This window comes from Cebus imitator, unplaced genomic scaffold (genome assembly GCF_001604975.1).
Source record: "Cebus imitator isolate Cc_AM_T3 unplaced genomic scaffold, Cebus_imitator-1.0 Scaffold79, whole genome shotgun sequence".
Classification (NCBI taxonomy): domain Eukaryota; kingdom Metazoa; phylum Chordata; class Mammalia; order Primates; family Cebidae; genus Cebus; species Cebus imitator.
Window position 1 is genome coordinate 1,162,238 of NW_016107394.1, and position 314 is coordinate 1,162,551.

A 314-nucleotide genomic window follows, 5' to 3' on the forward strand; every position below is an offset into this window, starting at 1 on the left:
TCAATGCTATCCCCATCAAGCTACCTATGACCCTCTTCACAGAACTGAAAAAAAACACCTTAAACTTCATATGGAACCAAAGGAGAGCCCACATAGCCAATACAATCCTAAGCAAAAAGAACAAAGCTGGAGGCGTCACGCTACCTGACTTTAAACTATACTGCAAGGCTACAGTAATCAAAACAGCATGGTTTAGGCTGGGTGTGGTGGCTCACGCCTGTAATCCAAGCACTTTGGAGGCCAAGGCATGTGGGTCACCTGAGGTCGGGAGTTCAAGACCAGCCTGACCAACATGGTGAAACCCCATCTTTAAA